The sequence below is a fragment of the Gekko japonicus genome, unplaced genomic scaffold (assembly GCF_001447785.1).
Source record: "Gekko japonicus isolate JY-2015 unplaced genomic scaffold, Gekko_japonicus_V1.1 scaffold93, whole genome shotgun sequence".
Lineage (NCBI taxonomy): Eukaryota > Metazoa > Chordata > Lepidosauria > Squamata > Gekkonidae > Gekko > Gekko japonicus.
The window spans coordinates 601,547-615,311 of record NW_015160838.1 but is presented as its reverse complement, the minus strand read 5'-3'; the positions used below and the strand labels follow the sequence as shown (position 1 = coordinate 615,311).

The following is a 13,765-nucleotide window of genomic DNA, read 5'->3' as shown; positions in this document are numbered from 1 at the left end:
GCCCGTGCGGGAATGCTCCTGGGAAGACGTATGTGTCCCCCGCCGAATCACGGTAAGTCACTGGGTGACCAAAGGTAAGCTGTATATAAGCAGGAAAATTATTTAAAACAATACATTTAAAAAGGCATTTTGTTATGTAGAGCTTCTGTCTGAAATGTTAAAAAGTTATTAAGGTTCTGTATAACCTTACTCCCTGATGTTCTGTAATTGGCCCTTCCTCCCTGGCAGCCATTTTGTGGTTGTGTATACCACCCTGTGTCAGAATTCCAAAGGTTTCTGCAAGCTCAAAAAGGCTGGGGTCGCTGGTATAGATTGTCAATACATATTCTGTGTGTATTTTTTCTGTACATTCACTATTTGTTTTTAATTTCTCAGAAATAAAGAACACTGCCTACTTATTTGTCCTGTAGGCAATTCTTTTTTAAATATATAAACATATACATACATACATATATATATGTATATATATGTATGTGTATATATATACATATACGTCTATGTGTGTTTGTGTGTGTGTGTGTATGTGTGTGGACTGTTCCCAACACACCAGATCTGTAACAAGAGCAAGGCAAGTGGAGCACTTGCCTCGGGTGCATAAAGCTGATGGGTGCAGAAATTTTTTTTATCAAGACTAAAATAAATGTTGTGTTATCATTACTCTTGTTATCTTTCTATTTACCTTTCTACCAAAGTAACTACTATGAAAGTATAGGGGGAGAAATTTTATAATCTTGCTGTGGGCACAAAATTAGCTAGTTATGGCTCTGCAACACACTCATATGCAGGTTCCAGTTCCATGATATTACATTTTGTCACACAAAATTCTCCTGTTTTTTCGAAAGATCAGAGATGCTGCTGAAGGCAAGGAGAAATAATATCCAGACAGTGAGGAATGACAACCCCTTGCATGCACACAGACACAGTACTCAGAAATGTTATATCTGGCTGCAAGAGTGGTATTTTCAAGACAGTGCCGTGTGTATAGTTTAATAACGTAAAGAGACTTCCCTTGTTTGTTGGGTCTAATGCAAGCTAAATAGTACATTTTTTAAAATTAAGAACTGGTAGATTTTTATGGAACGGAGCTGGATTATTATGTGCTTTATGACATTTGCCAGATGGCTAACCAAGGAAATAGTTTTCCAGGTTGGGTCGAGGGATTGTGTATGCCTAGATCACACACACTATGACAGCATGCATGGGGTTAGAATCGCCAAGTACCCAGATGGGGTAGGTGCTTCTTGAAAGGCAAAAGCTGGAATAACCTGACTGCAGGGTTGTTAATGTGTTCTCCTTCCCAGCCAGCAGTCTCACAATTCTAGGAGGTAGGAGAGAGTGGGGATGGGGGCAGTATGGTGTGTAAGATTGCCCACTGACCAAGGAAGAAAACAGCCTGGTCCGCTATTCTACCTTCAACAGTAATCTGCAGAGTTAGTGGGTGAAACTCATTCATAGCATGGTAAATTCAACTATCATCTGCTTCTCTACATGAAGTGACATTGCTACCAGTTACTTCGTACTATCGCCAATCTCATGCAGACTGATGCTCTGAATATTTGTAAGTAATAGCAATTACTTACAATTACTTACAAGCCGCACTGAGGTTTACGCCAGTATAAGTAAACACAGGTTTACATTCTTAAATTTTATTTATTTATTTATTAAATTTATATCTCGCCCTCCCTGCCGTGACGGGTTCAGAGCAGCTAACAACATGAGTATAAATATACATTTAAAATTCCAATATAAACAACATTAAAATAAATTTAAAATATAAACCATAGGTACTCAAGCACAGATGTAAATTTCATTTTACCTAGTGGTTAGAGGAATGGAAATCCCCTTCTATATATATAAAATAAAGTCCCCTCACCATAAAATCAACGCCCAGGCCAAACCGCTGGATCTAGAGACACCAAATTCAGGGAAACCGCTAATACCATGGCGTACGTGCTCACTAAGAAGGGGTTTTTAAAAATTTGACCCCTAAGTGGGTCAAAAGGGGGGAAATGTGCTCCCCCCATTGATTCCTATGCAGCTAACAGGCAGCTGCCTCTCTGCACCCCCTACTCTCTGATTGGTCAGCTGCAGAGCTCAGTGTTCTGAGGTTAAAAAAACCAATAGCTACAGGGGACTGCACAGAGCTAATGACAGTTGAGGAAATCAGGAGTGGCCGACAACCACCTGTGAGGTGAAGCAAAGCTGCTGGCTCAGCCTCTCTGATAGCTTCCAACACACTCCCCCCACCTCCTACACCTAACAGCTGGTTGTCTATCAGGTGCAGCCCCACCTCCACCGAGGCTTCTAATACTCCTCCCCCTCCCCCTCCTATACTGGACAGGCAGTTGCCTGTCAGGTGTAGGAGAGGAGGTGTGGTGGCTTCCAACTCACTCCCCCCACCTCCTACACCTAACAGGCGGTTGTCTGTCAAGTGCAGCAGCGGTTGCAGGGTGCTTAAAGCCACGAGGGAGCCTGCCCCAGCAGTAACGCCTTAGTGATCCTGCCAGCCCTGCCTCCACAGTGGCTTCTAATACTCTTCCCCCCTCCCCGTCCTACACTGGACAGGCAGCTGCCTGTCAGGTGTAGGAGAGGAGGTGGGATGCTTACAGCTGCCGGGGAGGTTTGCTCAGCAGGAGATGCCTTTAAATACAATCCCCCCCAACACCAAACAGGCCGGTATCTGTCAGGTGTAGGAGCAGGGCCAGGGTATGAATGTTTATGGGGAGATAGTCAAGGACATTTCTAGGAGCCATTTCAATACGTGCCTCCCTCATGAACCTGTAGAAATGTCCTCTACATCACTACTCCCTCACACCAACTCCCCCTCACACCTCTCACCTCTTACTGCCCCCAAGAAAGCTCCTGGCAAACGTTGAGCCAGATACACCAACTCTACAAGGAGGAGGCAACTTAGGAATGCAGCAAAGACATTTGCACATACCCTGTTTTCCCGAAAATAAGACCTACCCCAAAAATAAGCCCTAGCAGGATTTCTATGCATTTGTGGTATAAGCCCTAGTGTGTCTTCTTGAGAAAAAATAAATATAAAACAGTGTCTTATTTTCGGGGAAACACGGTAGTACTCCTGCAGTGCACTGAGCTGCACAGGCCAAGTACCAGCAAGATCACCCTGAGGTGCTCAGAACAACACAGTCTCCATATGAGCAAAACAATCCAGGAATACAAGTAGAGAGGCCAACTCTTTTGTGGAAGGTAGCAGGAGTTGACTTAACAGACGACTGCTTCTTAAATGGACAGTTCTATGTGGCCTGCTCCAGAGTGAGCTCACCAAGCAGCCTGGTGATCCTAGCATCTGAGGGCAGAACCACCAATGTGGTCTAGAGAGAGGTCCTTCAAGAGAGGTCCTTCAGTAAAGTACGTATGTCTCACTTCATTTCTTACACTACAATCTTCTCTGTTAGAATTCCTACAACAAATGTCACATTTCAAATTTCACATCAGTATTATAACTGGATTTACAGAACTTAAATACTGTAGCGAAGCACGGGTAGCAGGCTAGTTGATTAATAAGAGACTAATAATCATGGACAAGACGACGGGTGCTTGTTATCATGCAAACTTTTAAAAATGAGATACCAGAAATGAGATACCAGGTACCAGACATTTACATATTCTTCTGACATTTCCTGATCCTTTAAGTCAAAGTAACCCAATGTGATGTCCACAGGCACTATGGTGCCTACCCCAGAGGGAGCCTGGGGTAGATGGTGTGGTACCCCCAATTAACTGCAGCATGGAAGTAGGGAGCCCTTAAGAAGAAACAGCACCCCAATCACTGAAAGCAACACCTAAAGAAAATGAATGATGGGCAGGGGGCAAAACTGCACTCCCCCTGGTTGGTCTCTGCATATTTGTGTGTTTTATTTCCCTTTTTCAACCCCTTGGCTTTGTGTGTGTGTGTGTGTGTGTCCTGGGGGGGCTTCTTTTTGGGGGTTTGTATTTTATTTTCCCCATCTCCCTTCTCTTGAGTTTGTGTGTTTTATTCTTCCCCTTGCCGGGCATTTTTTGTTTATATTCCAAATCCCCATCCCTTCCTGTTCATTTTGTTATTAGTTCTGCCTCCTGCAACAGCCTTTTGTGGTAGTGCCCCCCCCTCAACATTCTAGAGGCACCTGCAGGCTCAGAAAAGTTGGGGACCCCTGCTTTAAGCTGAAGGGAGATGAGAGTGAAAACTACTTATCTATACTCTTCCCTCCTACATGTAGTAGGCTCCTGGCAACTGTCACCTTTAATGAAAAGCTATGGTAGAGTTTCCAACTTTTAAGCCAACTCCTATACAGAGAAGCTGCTTGACCTACCATTACAGCAGTAGTTCAATATATGAATATTTCAGTGCATTTTATAAAAATGCAGCCATGATATCAGTATATTGATATAAGCATGTGCAAAAAAAAATTTTTAAAAAATAAAGGGGGGTATGCCACCAATTATGATAGCTTCCTGCCTTAAAAATGCTGACTATTTAAGGTACACATGGAAGAAAATAAACTGATTCCACAACTGTGAAAATGCAGAGGGAGAGCAGACATGTGGAAGAACTGTGACCAAAGTGATTCCAGTGTTTGTGGATCAACTCCGAAGGTTCCTTCGAACTCTGAGTCCATGAAAATTAAGAATAAATTGAGCATGTTGAAAAGTCCATAATGAAAGATAAATAAATTGAAATTTAATTCAGGCATGGTAAAAGTGGGATGGACTGTTACTTCGCCCAGTCTGGGTACAGCTACAGTCGTCCTGAAAGATCACATTCAGGACTGCGCTTGGACTTCCGGTGGCGGGAAAAAGAAGATGGCTGCCTAGTTAATCTTCTCCTGCAAACCCTACCTCCCATCGATCCGAACACCGACCTTAACGATCAATCGCACTATCAAATTTATGGAGACGAACGCCAGAAGCGACTCTACTCAGAATCCAAAGAAATTAAAAAAGCTAAGTACCGAGACAGAGGCACAAACTCTCTCGCAATTCTCAGGCCTGCGAGCCGAGTGCTCACCCAAAATGGCGACGGATAACCCTGCCGCTGAAATGCCAACCCCAGTCACGTCGGCCGACCTGACTGCAGCTTTAATAAAGATTGAGAAGACCTTTACTGAGCACATCACAACGATGTTTAAACCATTATATGACAGACTGGAAAACACTGAAAGGAATTTAAAAGAAACTCAGCACACGGCCGAAGGGGCTATGCGAAACAGCGTCACAAATCATGAAGAGATCAAAAACCTCAAATTAACAGACGAGGTACTTGCCGAACGTACTTTGAAATTAGATCTATCCGCACGACAGAACAACCTGAAACTAAGAGGCCTGGGAGAAGACATCGAAAAAACCGGAGATCTTGCTTTCCATATTTCAACTTGGCTGTCTCAAATAATTGGTACCGCTGACGACATATCCCCGCTAATAACAAAAGCATTCCGGCTGGGACCCACCTCATTATTGAAATCTCGTCCAGCGCGAGACATCATGATAACGCTCAATGACAGCAGATTTAGGAAAAAAATACTGATTTTTGCGAGAAAAAATGGACATCTTACGTATCTGGGCCAGAAAATCGAAGTCTTCCCTGATCTCCCGCGTGAAGCGCTTCTGAAACGGAGAGAACTAAAACCTGTGACCACATCTCTCTTAGAGGCTGATATCAAATACATCTGGATCAACCCGCTCACACTCCAATTCTCGATCAAAGGCAAGCAATATAGAATTAATGATGTGAAAGAAGGAACAAGGATCCTTCATATGCTAAACATAGAAACCCCGATGGACTTCAGCAGACAATCGAACAAGCGCCCATATTCGGAAACGCCGCCGCAGCAGCCGTCCGACTCCGAGTAACGTGCCAGCTCAGAACTAAAACTGCAGCGTCGTGAAGATACTCTTTATTTCTCTTATCCCTGGAAAAACTTTAAACAATTCTTACTTCCCAAGCTGAAAGAAAATATAAGAAGTCGCCTCTCCATGTTCATTGTCCTGAACAACTCTGGATGTACCTTCTTCTGCAAGTGTTAAATGCAGGCAGCAGTTATTTTAATTAGCCAGCCACGTTTATAAATAGCCATACATACAGCAATAGGTTACTTAGCGGAAGATCGTTTACTTTTCACCAAATCAAATATTTAATGTTTATAGTGCACTTGTTTTTATGCTTCTTCAGTAATGAATTTTAAGGTTGTTAATGAATTGTTACTTCTAATCAATATGGGGGATCGAGGGAGGGAAGGGGGGAAGTTCTATTAGTTTTATAGTTACAAAACAAAAGAAAAGAATATAAGAACAGCATAGATATATTAATATAACATCAATTTGAATATAAACATCATTTACTTTTTACTCTCTGATACAGGTGTTGGGGTCCCTTAAAGAAGGAATATACCCCAACCTCTCACTTCTAGCTCCAAAGAGTGAGAGCCCAGAGAGCACCTACTACTTTTGACGTTAACTTTTTTTCTTCTTTGCTTACTGGTTCTCTTAATATTTTGGTACTGTACCACTACTTTTATCTCACTCTAAGAGACCTACTAGAATTTAACAGCCTTGAAGTAATTGAACTACTGTATTGACTTCACTGCAACACATTATTATTGGTATTAACATTAGTTAAAATCATATCAAAAGGAAAAAAGGAGGGGGAAATAAGGATAATAGCTCAACATTTTGTAAATAATTAACTCTTCTATTGCTCTTTGCATCCAATTCTTGACTGGATTGTTATATCAATTTATTAGAAAACTTTAGTGAGTGATTACCTTGCACCAAACCAATTTGCAAGGCAACACCGTCATAACATGTTTTTATTGTGTTTCCTGCAGGTGATTCTAAGTGGGTATTACACCACAATCACACCTTCGTTGATTCAGCAAAATTGTGAATACCTATATTTAACAAATCCTTATAGGAGGATCTGATCACCCACATACAATATCCAACAAAGCGTGTGGATTATAACTATTATTAGTATTATTATTATTAGTATTATTGTTATTAATTTTTACAACTAACTTTCCTATCTGACTTTACTCAGATTCTTCATCTATATACATTGCACCAAAGATCGACACAATCGTCCTACTAATAGCCTAAGACCAGGTCCTATCTGAGTGGAACTACTATCTAAATTCTTCAGATTCAAAAGCGTACACCCTCATCAAGGTAAGGTTACCATTCTGTACTGAACGTCACCAATATGAATTCGAACTTCAAAATTATGTCTTCTAATGTTAGAGGCTTGAACCACCCTGTCAAAAGACGGAGAGTCTTATCTAGCATCCTAAAAACAAAATCTGACATTATACTATTACAAGAGACCCATATCAAAAAAGAAGAGAATCTAATTTTTAGATCTCAAAAATTTCAAGCCCAATTCCTAGCCCCAGGGAGCTCAAAATCGAAAGGGGTGGCAATCCTTATATCAAACACCATACGTTTTCAGATGGAAAATAAACTTGTCGACTCTTCTGGAAGATATCTTTTTATAAAGGGTTTGCTAGAAAACAGAAAGACAACCATCGCCACTATATATGTCCCAAACGAAGGACAGATAAATTTTATTCGCATGACACTGAATAAGCTGAAAGTCTTTGCTGAAGGAGATATCATCTTGGGGGGCGATTTTAATTACATTGCCGACAACATTTTGGACAGGTCACACCTCTCTCCATCTCTATCCCGATTGCCAACAAGGTTCACACAATTGGAATCCATACTGAAAGAACACGGCCTTACAGATATATGGCGTCTTTTGCATCCAGGTGAAAAAGACTTTACATACTATTCAATGAGACATAACATCCACACAAGAATAGACTTGATTCTATTATCACATTCATTAGTGGGACAGGCAACAGAAGCAGTCATCGAACCATTTAGGTGGTCAGATCATGATTGGCTAGAATGCACCCTCAGACATTATGTAGAAAACAAAACACACAGACATTGGAACTTAAATACTTCTTTATTAAAAGACCCGCTAATGAAAGAACAGATTGAACAAGATATTAAAAATTACTTTGATGACAACACAAACACTGATGTTTCCCCAAATATGATATGGGATGCTTTAAAACCAGTCCTTCGAGGCTCCATTATTTCGACTTCCACACACCTAAAAAAAAGAAGACAACAGTTAGAATTGGAAACGCTGAATAAAATTAAAACTTTGGACAGACTACATAAACAAACTAGATCAACACATACACTTAAACTCTTACAGGCTGAACGCAGAAACCTAGCTTTACTAGAGACAAACAAAATAAAGAAGACCTTCTTTATACAAAACAGAAATATTGGGTCAAATCCTCACGCACACTCAAACTCCTAGCACATAAAGTACAGGAACAAACGCTATCCAAACAAATACAATCCATCAAAACAAAAGAAGGTGAAGTAGTTTCTCAAACAGAAAAAATCGCTCATAGTTTCCAGGAATATTACACTCAACTGTATACCAATACACCTAATGACCCAGCCACTTTCCCAAAAGAGTCCACCAACTTTCCCATACATAGCAAATTGACGGAGATACACAAGAAATTTTTAGATGACGATGTCTCAGAGCAAGAAGTATTGGACTCTATCAAACAACTCAAACTAAACAAAACACCAGGCCCAGATGGATATCCAAGTGAATTTTACAAGGTCTTTGCCCCAAGTCTTGTCAAACCATTAGTGACAATGTTTAACCACATTCTAGAAACAGGAACCATTCCCCCATCCTGGAACCAGGCGGAAACAGTGGTCATACCCAAAAAAGGCAGAGATCTCCTACTACCTAGTTCATACTGCCCCATTTCTCTCCTCAATCAGGACTTAAAAATTTTCTCCTCAATTATGGCCAAGAGAATAAATAAATTTATACCTGATTATATTTACAGCGATCAGGTGGGATTCATACCCCAAAGAGATCTCTCAGACAACACTTTCCGTACCTTACAAATACTACAACACTGTAACAACACAAAAACCCCAGCAGCCTTTCTCACGCTAGATGTGGAAAAGGCGTTCGACACGGTCAATTTCCAATACTTGTTTACAACCCTGCAAAACATGAACTTTGGTCCCAAATTTATTAGAGCTGTGAAAAGTTTATACGCACACCCCACCACCAGAATCAAAGTGAATGGTACCCTTTCTGAACCAATTAATTTGGGCAAAGGCACTAGACAGGGATGTCCCTTATCCCCACTGTTATTCGCGATAGTAGTGGAGCCGCTGGCACATGCTATTAGGATGAACGCTAACATCTCAGGGATCTCAGTACATCACACTGAGCATAAACTCTCGCTTTTCGCGGACGATATGCTGTTATATATCTCAGATCCTATTAAATCTCTCCCAGCTCTGATGTCCTTACTGCAATCCTTTAAGAAAATTTCTGGATTAGGCATAAATGACTCTAAATCACAAATCCTACCTATATGTCTACCAAAAGATATACAGGACACTATTAAAAGCCAATACAAATTTAGTTGGGCCACAAAGACTCTTCACTATCTTGGCATAAACTTAACCTTAGAAAAATCCAATTTACTCAAATGTAACCACTTTGATGTACACACAAAAACCCAAAAGGATATACAAAATTGGACCAAATTAAACCTCACTTGGCTGGAAAGATTTCACCTTATAAAGGCGTTTATCCTTCCCAAATTCCTTTTCTTATTTAGAGCATTACCAATCCATATTCCTCAAACCGATTTAAACAAATGGCAGGCTACATTACGTAAATTTTTGTGGAACAACAAAAAACCACGTATAGGTCACAAAGTTTTGAAAAGACTTAAGATTCATGGAGGTTATGGTCTTCCGGATCTTATTACATATTATAAGGCCACACTACTAGCTAATGTAATACGATTTCAAAGAACATCCTCAACGCCAAAATGGGTATATATATTTTATGATCCAGCAGACCCAAATGAAATCAACTCACTTTTATGGGATAGCAAACCAAATGCAATTAAGTCTGCACTAAAGAATAATTTTCTTTACACATCATTAAAATACTGGGTTAAAATTAGACACAAGCTTCTCCCGCCAATTTCAAGATTTTCAATTTACACATCACAAAACTGGTTCAAAAATAACACTCACCCGGAGTTCCGGAAGAGGTGGAGAGAGGCTGACCTGTCCAGGTACTGCAATGTAGTCAAAATAGATTGACTTCGCTCCAAAATAGATCTGGAAAGAACAACAGGGCAAAAGATTCCTTGGTTCCTGTACTTGCAGTTGCAACATGTGGTCAGTCAACTAAAACTGAAAGAAGTCGTTTCAAAACCTTTAACAGAATTTGAGATCATAATTAAAAACTATAATCAACAAAATAAGGGTATGATTTCAGCCATTTATAAAGTCCTGCTCAAAATTCACGAATCTGACATCTTATCCTACCAAACAACCTGGCAAAAAGATTGCTCTAAACAGTTAGATGAAAAAATCTGGATGGAGATCTGGAAACCCTCTTTTAGCAAACCGCGCTCATATGCAGTCGAAATCCAAAAATTAAAACTTATCACGAGGTGGTATTTGACACCTACAACGTTATCTCACATATTGCCTACTTATTCACCAAAATGCTGGAAGGGTTGTGATGAACTGGGGACTTTTGCTCACTGCTGGTGGCAGTGTACAAAAATAAAAAGCTTCTGGGAAGAAATAATACTCAAGATACAACAGATTTTAGGCATTAAACTTACACTAGACCCTGAAACCTTACTGCTAGAGATTTGGCCAGATCAAATTAATCATCATCACTACAGAACCACAATGGAAACAATGCTATATGCCGCCAGGGTCTCTATTGCCTCAATGTGGAAAGTCAAAAATGCTCCAAATATCCAGACATGGTTCGGAAAATTATGGGACCAATATGTCTTAGAGAGCATAACAGATAAAACCAATAATGACTCGAATAAATACTCAACCAAGACGTTCAGTGCCAAATGGTTTCCAATCCTGTCTTATCTTTCGGAAGTTGAATACATACCTCCGACATGGAAAGAGTACCTGAAATGGATCTGAGTCTTCCTATTAATAATCTCTGATACAGTTTGCATGCTCACCAAAGGTATCTCCTACAAGGTATTTTGTTAAGTATGAGAGATTGTTACTATGATTGCACCTAACTCCTCTCTCAGTAAATCTCATATTTTTACTATGATAAATGACATCGTTTTATACTGTTCTATACTACATACTTCTTACTCAAGAAGTTTAACTATTGTTCACTTACAACTTCAATATTGTGTATTATTGTGTTTCATTGCTATACATCTTTGACACAAGATTTGTTTGTTATAATACGTTAAAATCAATAAAAAATTTAAATGAGAAAAAAAAAGGACTGCGCTTGCGCTGAATCGCAAAGTCGCCTGCAAGCTATAGTACTTTCTGATTTGATGGGAGAACACGATGCTTATTCTGTGATGCTCTCTGGGAACTGTAGTGGTTTTGCTTTCACCGGTGTCTAAAACCCAATCTGGAGAGCAGGGCGTCAGCACTGCATTTCCTAGAATTCCCCTGAATGGCACAGACGGAAGTTGGGGGTGGAATACGGATGGAAAAGACACGAAAAAGGATGGCGGAAACTGCGGCAGCCGAAACAGAGAGTGTTGAGAAGAAGGCCGTGGGAGCTTCGGCTGCCCCGGTGTCGTTCAGCTTCACCCGGACAACCGGGAGGAGGAGGCTTCTCGCCGTGACGGGACAAGATGGGGGAGAAGAGAAACTGGAGACCGATTTCCTTCGTGCCGTTGAGGGGCGGGAATTACAAAGTGTCCAGCCAGCCCCACAGCCCAAAGAGCTCGTGATCCCCCTGATTCAGAAGAGCCAATGGAAGAAGGTGGCGGATCCGGCCTCGCTCCCAGACCCAGACGGGAGTAATGGGGTCGAAGCCCAGGCCGTCAGAGAGCTCATTGAGGAATCCAAGAAGACGCAGGAGCAATGGGAGAGCAGCAGCAAGATCGACCCCGCGTTTGCCATCCCCCTCCTCATGCAGAATCGTGTCCCCGACGGCTATGAGGACGGAGAGAAAATGAACGTCAGCCTCCGTCCAGAATCATCGACGGAGGCTGATTACAAAGACGTGCCAGTTGACGCCTACGGTATTGCCATGTTGAAAGGCATGGGCTGGAAGGCGGGCGAGGGCATCGGGCGCACTTTCAAGCAGGGTCTGGGCCTCGGAGCGGACCGCTCAGCAGCCCAGGATCTGCAGCCTTCCCGCCCCCAGCGCCCCCCGAAGCCGGGCGAGGAGCAGTCCAAGAGCAAAGAGGAGCCGTTGGGATTGGTGGCGGGAGGCGCCGTCTTCATAGAGGCCGGGCCCCACAAGGAGCTCTATGGAAAGATCGAAGGCACAGATGCCGATAACGCTGGCATCATGGTGAAACTGGCCATCGGGGGCAAGATCGTGACCCTGAGCCAGCACAGAGTCTGCCTGGTGACCCAGAAGGAATACGATAAGTTTGCCAAAGACCTCAGTCGCCTCAGCAAGGCCCACAAAGAGAAAGAGGCGGACCAGAGGAACGGGGCCCAACACGACCGGGAGAGCGGGGCTGCCCCAGACAGAAAAGAGGAGAGAAGCAAAAAGAGGAAGCATCCCCCAGAGGCTGAAAGAGACGAATGTTCGGGAAAACACAGCAAGACGGGTACCAGCGGCCATTCCTCCTTCAAAGGGCCCCACTGGTTGCGACGAGATCTACGAGTCCGCTTTGTGGATAAACTCTACAAGGGGGGGAAATACTACAATACAAAAGTGGTCATCGAGGATGTCCTGAAGCCGGATACTTGTGTCTGCCGAACAGAAGAGGGTCGGATCCTGGATGGGATCCAAGAGTCCATGCTGGAGACCGTGATTCCCCGAGGTGACTCCGACTGGGTGATGGTGGTGCTGGGGGAGCATGCTGGCCCACCTGGCCGCATCCTGCGTCGCAGCAAGGACCAGGGCTGCGTGCTGGTGCAGCTGCAGCGGGATGAGGACAGACTGCTGACCCTGGACTATGACGCCGTCTGTCACTATGGCGGATTGGAGGACGACTGAGTGCCGCTTGGCCCTCCGGAGCACACAACACCTGCACTAAATAAACAGGCCCCCCCTTCCTCCAAACCCTCCTATATGGTCAAGAGCAGAGCCCTCCTTTAACTCCTCTTGCAGTGCTGGAAAAGCTGAGCACGAGGAAGCCTGCAGAGCGGACTCAAGAGTTGTAGTCTAAACAGGCTCTGGGTGCAAGTTCTGCTCCTCAGACACAGGCTTGTGCTTTCTAAATGGGGGTTGGGAGGCCACAGAGAGAACCGAGGTCCTCTCAAGGTTCTAGAGCAAGAACGCACAGAACAAATCTAATCAGGAACTAAGGTCAGCCGATGTGGGTAGCTGCTGGCTTGCTCTAGAGCAGTGGGAAGTTAAGGGTGTGTCCTGACCAGTGGAAGCTGGATTTGGCTCACTTGCCCCCATGAGGGAGGGAGTCTTCTCCACTCTAGATTTTTAAAATGTTCTCTAGGCAGTGAGTGGCAGCCGTGAATTTCTGCGATGGCTATGGGACGGAGGTGAATACCATGAAACCCTTCCTCTGAGCAGAACGCCAGGTGCTTTAGGTATTCACAGGGAGGAAACGCGGGGATATGTTTTTTAACCTGGATTTTCCAGAATGGTGCACATCGGTTCCCAATGGAAATTGCGAAGCCAGGACTGCAGGACAAAGATCTTTTAAGACAGAACGTGGCAAAGAGCCCTGGAATCTCTCTAGGGCCCTGAGCTCAA

General features: G+C 42.9%; 1 pseudogene; it reads left to right on the top strand.

The window, feature by feature from the left end:
• Window positions 1-11,593: 11,593 nt before the first annotated feature.
• Window positions 11,594-13,048, top strand: LOC107116522 (annotated as a pseudogene).
• The last annotated feature ends 717 nt before the right edge of the window (window positions 13,049-13,765 follow it).